Here is a 10,224-nt window from a genome sequence, read left to right as displayed (position 1 = left end):
GTGAGAAATAAATGTCTGTTGTTTAAGCCACCTGGTCAATGGTGTTTTGTTATAGCAGCTCGAACTAAGACTTTTGGCTAAAAGTTGGGCTTTGCTTAATGTTCATTGTAGCTGTAGTTGCCAGAAATATTAGTTTCTTCTAATTTTCTTTTATTGCCCCCTGTTGTCTTTGGATTTCTCTAAGAACCTTTAAAATAAATTCTGTGCCTTGTAGTTCTCTCAGTTGTAATCCACGGTTACCCTCCTGGTGCTGTGCTCATGCGGTGGTGAGTTGTTGGGGGAGTGGAGTGTTCTATAATTTTATGATTAAATTTTAGCTTTTTTTAGCTGGCCCAAATCCCTAGGCTATGATCTCAGAAGTTTTCATTAGCCTTTCCCCCACTTCCCTTTACATGAGACAGGAAGGGGCTTGGAATTGGTTAATTGACCTTCCCTTAGGTCTGTAAGGCTCTTGCAAGGCAGTATTTCATTGTTTTGGAGAAAGCTCTGGACATATCTCAAAATGGCTACCAAGTTTTCCCACTTTTTGCTTGAAACAGAAGGGAATTTTTTCCTCTGACATTCCCTGTGAAAATTTGGTGGGGTTTGGAAATAAAATCCATAAAAAAGTAGATCACACCCTGAGAGTAGGCCTCCAAGAGTTTTTAACTCTCCAGCCTATCCGTCAGGAGCATCTAACAGTGAATCAAAATAACTATTTCAGTGTTTCTACCATTTCCTTGGTCCATCAGCTTCTGCTTCAGTTAAGCTAATTCTCTGTATTCTCAGGATTCAGTGTTCTCAGATTTCATGGTGCCCGTGTGCCGTGTGATCTCAATTTTCTGATGGGTTTAGGAAAAGGCATTGATTTTAAGCTTGTTCCACTTTTTTCTTGCTATGAAGATGGAACTGTTGACTTTTCGGGTCTTTGCAATATTGCTCCTTGGCTTTTTATCTTGAAGTTGTCCTGTCCTAGAAGCCTGTACCTTAATCCAAATTAATTTTACTGATTTTAATTGTAATAATTATTCTGAATGAGTATAAATCTGCTGGAGGGCTACATACTGTTATGATATTTCTTAGCATATTATATTATTTAGATTGGAGTTGGAGCCATGGTTACCTGTTAAGTTATTTATATTACAATAGATAATAACTTCATTTAGCGTGTTTTCCAACAATGTAAGAGAATAAATTTTAGAAATAAATTTTATACATTAGCCTATTTTACTTTTAGGAATACATCTATAATTTAAATATCAGAATTTTATATGTCTGACAGTGATTTCATGTATTGGTCATGCTTTTCTAATTTTAATTTTTAATACATTGAATGTTATATCATTTTTAAATTCTGAATTTACCATAATATTTGACATACCCTGGGTATGTTGTTTTGATAAACAAGTGTTACATATGTAAAAATTCTGTGGTGACCAAAAGCTTATGTAAAACCAGAGAAAAAAGAGGGATTGTGTTCCAAGGAAATCTAAATCAGTAGAATGCTAGTAGGTGTTTGTAAAACCTAGTTTTACATTAAAAAAAAAAAAATTTTGTAAATACTGACTTAGTTGATTTATACAGACTTGTTTACCACAGACACTTTTCCACCCTTACTAATAATATGTATATTTCAAATCTCTGAGAGGGAGAAGTCTTTTCAGTGGAATTACTACTGAAGAGTGTTTCAGAAAACACAGATTGGCAAATTCTGCACCAGATCATTCTTTTCAGATAGAATATGTTGAGATTCACTAATTGCTTTTATTTGGCAGAAAGTCTTTCTTCTCAGTTGGTGACTGGCTCCCTGCAATGACGGATAGCCACATTGCTATAGCAACATAGGAAACAAGGTGCTTCCAACCAGGGATGCTTCTTTTCATGTAGAAGACTTGTCACCAGGGTACTCAAACTGAATTTTTTAAAAGTAGAAAAGACACTTAAAAATATAACTGAAAGAATAAAAACCCTTAATTTTATCGAACAAAAGTGTGTTAGTTTGAAAACTCTGCATTGTAAGCAGAACAAATTATTAAAATTGTACATGTTATCCATTACCATAATTTTATATTATAATATAAGGGCTTACGTACACTGTATGCAAGTAATTTAGAAAAGTTCTTTTGATGGCATTCTTCCAAGCCTTTTCTTTAAGTTTGAAATGTCTTTAATGTACAAGAAAAAAAGCATTTATATTAATTTCTTAATAAGCATGTAGGAAGGAAAGCCAAATAACTGAAGTAGGAAATTTCAGTGGCATACAGATATTTGGTACCTCCAAATACCATTAATTAGGAAGACATAAATCTGCAAAATAAAGAAGTATGATGATAATAAGATAGGATACTGAGCTAAATGCCAGTGGTCTCTCTCTTGATCTGAGCCAATCTTTAAGGAGAAACTATCTATGTGTACACAAAGAGGCCGAAAAATGATACTCAATGTTTTCCTCTACTTGTGTGTTAAAATTCTTATTAGGGGTGGATTTGCTTATACTCTATTAGCTTTACAATCTTTAGCAACACATCTTTCCTTCCCAAAGAGACCTATACAATAGGATTGGATTATTTTTAGGTGGCATACAAAATATCCCACATTAATTTAAAAACATACCATATATCTCTGTATTAATTCTATACTTTTTATGTAAATACTCTTTCTAAGTCCTTAGCCTATACAGGAGGAAGGGAGAAATACAAAGAAGATCAGAATAGATCTACATTTTAAGGAGCCTGAAATCTAGAAAGAAAAATCAAAGGGAGAGAAAACAATAAAAAAAATTTCCAATTTCTTATAAAGCATGGAGTATCTCGTGATAAATGTACGGGCTTGTGAGTGTCATTGAGGTTATTGTGGTAGTTGAATAACATGCATTTGTTATGGAGCGAGTTAATGAAATTAAGTGATTTATTTGTCTTACTTAAGAGCCAAGAAAAGAGAATGGAAAGAGTATGATTTTGTTTATGTTGATTGGATATTGGCAAGAAGCTTAAGGAAGAGAAAGCATTCACAATGCTCTTTAATTTAATAATCTTTGATTTAATATCTACTATGTTCCAAAATCTGTGGGTAGAATGGCAAATAAGATGTAGTCCTGTCCTCCATGAATTTAAGGTGTTTTTGGGGAGACATGTAAGCAGATGATTACAATACAGAAATTGTGTGCAAAGTGTCAAGTCGTCATGGACTTGGAAGAGTGTCTCCGGAGAATAGCATGAGTATTTCTCCTCTTTGAGTCTTAGAATGCAGATGTGCAGGTGAATGTGTGGCCTTCATCTCAGAGTGCAACAGGGAAAAGCTGTCACCATGAAAGCAAGATGTACTTGAAGTTCTGTTCATCCTGACCTCACTTTCGGTGTTGCATGACAATCATGTGATTCTTTGTATGGGACTTTCCCTATGCAGACTATTATCATGTTTTCTTCCCCCTCTAAAAAGAGAAGCAAAGGTCTTTCAGACTAATTTAAAGCTCAGCCACTAAATATATGTTCTATGTACGGTAGATGACAGCTACATTGATATTGGTACAAGACAGGCAGAAAAATTTTCCTAAGACAAATTAATAGGACCAAGAGCAATTAGACCATCTTTTTTAAAACTGAGTCTTCAGGAGAATTGAGCTGATGAGTGATTTAGTACTACAGAGCTCATCTTACTTTAATGTTCAGTCTAATCCCTCTAGAGTTCACCATAAAACCACATCGATCAACCAAAAAGTGGTCCCGTCCCTTTAATATCACATTAAACCATATCTATTACAATGCTGTGTCTTGCACATCACATCACCTGGAAAGGGCCTTTCTTCTGGAATTCTAAGCAAATTTTCTGAGAGTCATTCTGATTATCCTGACCTAATTCAAATGCCTAACTTTGAACTGGCCACCCCACCACCTGTGACGGATTGCTCTAGTTGGCTTGCACTAGGCCATGTGTCTACCTGTCTAGGCAGAGAATAGACTCATCCCAGGAACTGCATGAATCCAACAGTTAAGGCTGATTGGAAAGGGAAAATGGATTTTGAGGAGGCTATTAATATTCTATATCAGGAAACTTAAATGGGTTTTGTAGTTTAGTTAGGAATTGTCTGGAGGCAAATTTTTCTTCTGGTTTTCTGAGTAAAAGGTAGAAAAAACAAACAAATAGGTTTTCATTTTCTTTTTCTTTTTTAAAGTAAATTTGTTTCTGATTTGAACTAGATAATAAGGATTGTTTAGTTATGAAAGTTTTTTCTTCTGATATTAGCCTTGCTTTATTAAATACTTCTTGTATAGTCATACATAATTAAATATTTAGAGGTTGAGCTTCACATTCTGCCAAAGAAATTAGATTTGGCTTTAGAGCCTTTTACTGGCTGCTTTCTTTTCCCATGGCAAGAGGTAAATGAAAGAGAACAGAGAAACACAGAGAGACATAGGAGTAGGATAAAATGTTCTCAAAACAAATCCCTGAAAACAAAGACAGACTATTTTGTCCTAGCACTTATTTAGAGCTTCTAAGTTCTAAAATTGTGTTGATTTTCTTCCAGATGAATTTGGCTGAATCAAAGGAGGGTTTTTCCAAAATTCTGCCAAGCTTAAGTAAAAATATCATTTTTACTTAACAAACATTACTCATCCACTCTATTTAATGTTTAGTCAAATATTGGTGAGAAATTTTATTGAATAAGGAGTTATATAATTTTTTAAAAATTGGTGAATATTATTACTTATTTTCAAAATCCTGTTACTTGTAAAGCATAGTTAGAAAATATATTTATGGGTGTCAAAGAGCCATTTGCATGTTGTTTAGGAAGGAATAATTACAGTTTATGTGGAACCATGGCACCATAAAATTCTGATGTCAATTTTAGAGTTTTCAAATTAAAGAGGCAATATTAGCATATTTATTAAAGATGAAGTAATTAAGCTTAGAAAAACATTTACCTCATGCATTCCCCAACAGAATGTAATGAGGCAAAATATCTATAATATGCTGATAATGCTATTTAGTTGGGTTTCCAAAAGACTTGACAACATGATATAGTTTAATTTGGGGGAAATTTATCAAGGGGTGTGTGTTTTGTAATATATTTAGTCCAATAATCAGAGATTTTAATTCAACAAATTGCTTAGAAAAAGCCAGAATATGATATTCCTTCTCTTTTTCAAATATTTTATCCAGTTCTTCGCTGGTTTCACTCCTTGGTGTTCTGTCAGTACATGGCTGATGTTGAGAAAAGCCACCTGTTTTTTTTTTTCACACATTCTAGAGCCACAGAGTAGATGCTGAAAGAGTAATAAAGTATCTGTGGCATGGGCAATCCAATTAACTACTAAGCATGGACATTACTTATACTTTTAAAATTTAAGAAAAAAATAAATCTACAGGGGTAAAAAATATATCTAAAAGAACCTATACCAAAATATCAACAGTGTTATATCTAGCTAGGTGATGAGAATAAAGATCACTTTCATTTTCTCTTTCATTTTTAATCTATATTTTCTCATATTTTAATACTGCACATGCATTCTTTGCAAAATGATAAAAATTAAATAAGAAATAAAATGAAACTTGAAGATTTGCTTGTCAAAAAAGCATCATTTATAGAATTTCCTAAAATGATTTATTTTGTAATTCATGTGAATATTTCTTCTGTAATTGGGGCAGGGAGAAGACTAGAGAAAAGGATTAGTTGGTCCACACGGACAGTTGTTTTCAGATTCACTGTCATTTTATTTTATTTATTTATTTTTGACTGGTAAGGGGATCGCAACCCTCAGCACGGTGTGGTCTGCACCACGCTCAGCCAGTGAGCGCACCGGCCATCCCTGTATAGGATCCGAACCTGCGACCTCGGTGCCACTAGCGCCGCACTCTCCTGAGTGAGCCACGGGGCCGGCCCACTGTCATTTTAAATGTACTCAAAACTAGCAGGTTAGAGACATAACAGGAAAGACAGATGACAGAATACTTTAGCAACTCGCTTAGCTACTCTAGGTTAGATCTTTTGGATGGTACTGGTAAGAGCTAAAGCATTACTTCTTATAAACATCAAGTTACTTAAGATTGGCCTTTAAGATATTATTGTGATGAGACAAACTTATTAGTTGATTTATTGCCTCAAATGTTCATTGTAACATGAGAAATTTTCTCAACTTCTTAAACTCAATGACTTTTACAATCCCCCTCACACATATATCCAACTTGAGACTCAGATTTCATATTGGATAACCAGCTGTTCTGTGTGGTTAACAGTGGTTATTAATAGCTGTGTCTTTGTACTTTTGCAGTACAACACACACTTGGGAAAGAATCTATTACAGTTCGTAATTTGAAACATTCCCACGACAGTCTCCACAGATAACATGAACTGAGTGAATTCATCACTATGGATATGGAAGTTTGGTCATTTCTTCTAGTGAGCGGCCCAAAAAGGGCTGTACCTGGATTCCAACTTACTAGGGTACCTGAAAAAGTTGTGCAAAAAATAGAATTAAAAGATAATACAAATATTTTCATGCACTTTTTGAAGTACTCTTGTACATTCAGCACTATGCTTATTTGTTGACTATTAGAAACATAACTGTCACTTGGTGTAGAGGCTAATCAGGGCATGCCCAGGGCTTTCCATCTTTATAGCTACTTTTATTTTCCTATATTTGACAGAAATATGCTTATAAAAATTATCATTTTTTCACATTTTAATATTAAATAGTATAAGGGCAATGGGAGTCACTGCTGTCAAAATGGCCTTAGTGTGAGGAATAAAATGGGAAGTGGTGGAGACTGTGCATGAACTGAGGATAGAATATTCTATCCACAGGGAACGGCCAATATTCAGTTCCAGTCAGTCCTTGTCAAGACAGAAAATAGGCTTAGTATTGCCAGATAATCTAATTTTATGAGTGAAGCTGTAAATATGAAATTTTATGGAACCTCTATTTTTTTTACGTCTTAGCAAATTGTACTTCAAGGTTTTTGGTTGCTTTTTTGTTTTTTGGTTTGTTGACACTGAAAACCTACAGTGAATTCAGAATAAAAGAGAAAACATCCACCTTTGGGCTACCAGTTTGCAACCTCTTAAACTGTGTTACCTCCATTATCTGGTCTGCCTACCTAAGCACCTTCTTGCATAGGCAAGGCCAGGATGGGTACTAATATTTGCCTGTCACTTTCACATCTTAGATTTTCATGGAATATACTCCCCATCCCTCTGATACAGTCCTTTTTAGCTGCCTTAATATATTCAAAAGTTATAGTCCAGTCTTTAGATCTAGAAAGCTATTTTCTCTGAGCTCTGATAGGATGACTCCAATTTATTTATTCAGCTATTATTATTTTATAGTTTAATTCTTAGAAAATAAACATATTTATGAGTCCTTACAAAGCATGTAATTTTTCTCTCTGTGCTTAATTTTAGGCCAGAAACAGGAGACACAAGTGCCAACACTTGATTTTTAGTACATGTCTGCAGGATTAACCCCTTATGGTTAATGAATCTTATCTCTGAGAGAACTTTGCATTCCTCCCATAATAAGACTTAGAAAGGAGGTACAGAAGTAACCTCGGAATATCCACTTATTCAGTTACCTGATGATATCAGAAGCTTCCTCTCCCCACCTCTATCTGTCTGTCTCTCTATCTCTGTCTCTCTCTCTCTCTATGGATAGATGGATGGATGGGTAGATTGATAGGTACAGATATATAAGAGCATTTTTGTGACCACATTTTGATACTCAATTCAGGTTTCCCACCAAGAAAGGCTACTGTGATGTAGGAATAAATTTCCCACTAAAACTATTCAAATTTAGAAGAATCCAGGGTGGTTTTTTCTTGGCTTTTTCTTGCATACAACTGTGGTAAATGATGCAGCGTACACAGCCCAGGTTATGGGTATAAATTGAAAGTACAGAAGATAGCACTCTTCAAAAGAAATGTAATTTGGAAAGAAATAAATTCTTTGAAGAACGGAATCACATACTATACTCAAGAAAACACTTTTGAAGAAATTTACTATTTTAAATAATCAAAGTTTAAATAACGGTCAACAAATATATTCCATAGTTCCATATTTAAAAGTTGCGTTATTTGCAGTGATGTATTTATCTCGTTTGGAGTGGAGATCCATGAAACATAAACCTTAGATCAGATTTTCACAAGCTGTTTGTTTTTGACAGTCCCTTCTCTCCCTACACACACCTTTGCATTAAGCAAGAACAAATCAGAACTCTGATTTTTACTGGTGAGATACCAACATCTGAAATTTGAAGTAGATGGATTTGATGATGATTTAGGGTTGATTAAACCATTTCTGTGAATTGCTTCTTTTCTTGGCGAGTGCTTACAGTTCTCAAGCATGAGCTCTATTTACAGTAACCTCATTTCCTAAGATGCATTATTTGAAGGGAGATTATGTACTGTGTGCATTTTTGGAGCTTACTTTTAGATCTGTTCCTACTCCATCCACATACCTGTATGGCATTTTTGGATTCAGTACTGGTGCTTAGCATTCGATAAGGAGCAGGGAAGATTGGTCTGAACTAGTCTCAGTGCTAGGTGTAGAGAGTTCACTGAAAATTATTGTATTATGAAAACCCTGGCTTGCTAGCAACTGATCACCCCTCATCCCACATCCCATTCCCCCCAGCCCACAAGACGAAATAGCACTTATTCTCTTATCTTATCCTGGCAGAAATAAGAGACAAAATTCCTTTGAATGAAGGCCCCAGACTGTAAAATTTGTGGGATTTGGAATCCTAGGCTTGTTTGGGAGTCATAATGGATTCCAAGCATTCAAGCATCAGCAAGGTAGTGCTGTCTTTCAAGAGCAGGCCCAGGTCAGGGATGCATAACATTAAGTGGAGAGTTTAGAATGGTATGGTAGGCATGAATTTTTTCCATCATTTTCATTTATTCATGTGTCATTTATTAAGTAAAAGATTTTAAAAACCTCTTGCTGCTTGACAAAAAGCATGCAGACTTACAGATTTGAAAAAAAGCAACTCTGCGGGTCCAATTCAAAGTAAATATTAGCCTGGCTGCTTGGCTTAGTTGGTTAGAGTACAGTGTTATAAAACCAAGGTCAAAGGGTTCGGATCCCTGTATGGGACAGCCACAAAAAAAAAAAAAAAAAAAAAAAAAAAGAAGAAAGAAAGTAAATAGTAGACATTTGAACAAAAGTAGCCACTAGTACATATTTTCTAAATCACACTCCAAATAATGGCAACTACAAGGATTAAAATTACAAAATAAGAGAGCGTTACATTTTAAAAAATAAATCACTGAGAAAAATTGTAAAAACTGCATTTTCGAGAATCGTTAAATTTAGATTTTATTCTAGGTTTTAAAGGTGATCTAACTTTGTCATGAATGAGTGCTGAACTTTATCAAATGCTTTTTCAGCATCTATAGAGATGATCATATGGTCCTTGTGTTTGAGTTTATTAATATGGTGTATCACATTTATTGATTTGCGTATGTTGAACCAACCTTGCATCCCTGGGATGAATCCCACTTGATCGTGATGAATAATTTTATGTATGTGTTGCTGTATTCTGTTTGCTAGTATTTTAGTGAGGATTTTTGCATCTATATTCATCAAGGATATTGGCCTGTAGTTTTCTTTTTTGGTTATATCTATCTTTACCTGGTTTTGGTATCAGGATGATGTTTGCTTCATAGAATGAGTTTGGGAGATTTGGGTCCGTTTCAATCTTTTGGAATAGTTTGTAAAGAATCGGTGTCAATTCCTGTTTGAATGTTTGGTAAAATTCTGCTGTGAATCCATCTGGTCCTGGGCTTTTCTTTGTTGGGAGCCTTCTGATAACAGCTTCAATCTCCTTTATTGTTATTGGTCTGTTCAAATTTTCTACGTCTTCACGGTTCAGTTTTGGGAGCTTGTGTGTGTCCAGAAATTTATCCATTTCCTCCAGATTTTCAAATTTGTTGGCGTATAGTTGTTGATAGTAGTCTCGAATGATTCCTTGTATTTCAGATGAATCAGTTGTAATATCACCTTTTTCATTTCTAATTTTGGTTATTTGAGTCTTCTCTCTTCTTTTTTTTGTTAGCCATGCTAATGGTTTGTCAATTTATTTATCTTTTCAAAAAACCAACTTTTTGATTCGTTGATCTTTTGAATTGTTTTTTGGTTTTCAATTTCATTCAGTTCTGCTCTGATCTTAATGATTTCTTTCCGTCTGCTAACTTTAGGTTTGGATTGTTCTTGTTTTTCTAGTTCTTTAAGGTGAAGTGTTAGGTTGTTCA

The sequence above is a fragment of the Cynocephalus volans genome, chromosome 7 (assembly GCF_027409185.1).
Source record: "Cynocephalus volans isolate mCynVol1 chromosome 7, mCynVol1.pri, whole genome shotgun sequence".
NCBI lineage: Eukaryota > Metazoa > Chordata > Mammalia > Dermoptera > Cynocephalidae > Cynocephalus > Cynocephalus volans.
The sequence above is the reverse complement of the archived record's forward strand: the minus strand, read 5'-3'. Positions refer to the sequence as shown.